This window comes from Penaeus monodon, chromosome 15 (genome assembly GCF_015228065.2).
Source record: "Penaeus monodon isolate SGIC_2016 chromosome 15, NSTDA_Pmon_1, whole genome shotgun sequence".
Lineage (NCBI taxonomy): Eukaryota > Metazoa > Arthropoda > Malacostraca > Decapoda > Penaeidae > Penaeus > Penaeus monodon.
In genome coordinates this window covers 26,538,756-26,539,274 of record NC_051400.1, presented here as the reverse complement: position 1 = coordinate 26,539,274, position 519 = coordinate 26,538,756, and the positions used below count along the sequence as shown (strand labels likewise).

Sequence of the window (519 nt, the reverse complement as noted above, 5' to 3'; positions counted from 1 at the left end):
AAAGTCATTTTAGTCTGTGAGTCTTGCTTTTCCTTGGTCATGAGGACGAAGCCAGTATACCAGATTGTCATGGAGATATGAACATGGATATATTCAGAAGAAGAAGAGAAATAAGGATAATGAAAGCTTGATAGAATTGTAAATGAAAAGTGTCAGTCTCCTCCTATTCTAGATGAAATGCAGTCTACTTAGCTTTTGCCTACGAGTAAAAGATTGTACCTAATAACAGCATTTTCTTTTGTGCTTGGATATCAAGTGAATGGGTTATAGTGCTATGTGCACGTAATGCTTGTAGTTATTTTATCTATTTGTTTATATCTTAGCATGCTTCTTGCTGATAGTGTAGGATTGTCTGGTGTATATGATTTTTCGTAGGCAACCTAAAAAAAAAACATCGTGAAGTAGGTCTCAATAACTGCTTCTCCCATTGCATGAATTTTAAATATGTGTCCGTGTGGCTCGACGTTCTACTTCCTAATCTAAAACGGGAGAGGTGACTGTCCTTTTTTGTAAAAAAAA

General features: G+C 35.6%; 1 protein-coding gene across 1 annotated transcript in view; it reads left to right on the top strand.

The window, feature by feature from the left end:
• Positions 1 to 519, top strand: part of LOC119581870 (disintegrin and metalloproteinase domain-containing protein 11-like) — a gene marked incomplete at its 5' end in the record, with an annotated part of 193,377 nt that overhangs the window by 136,497 nt on the left and 56,361 nt on the right.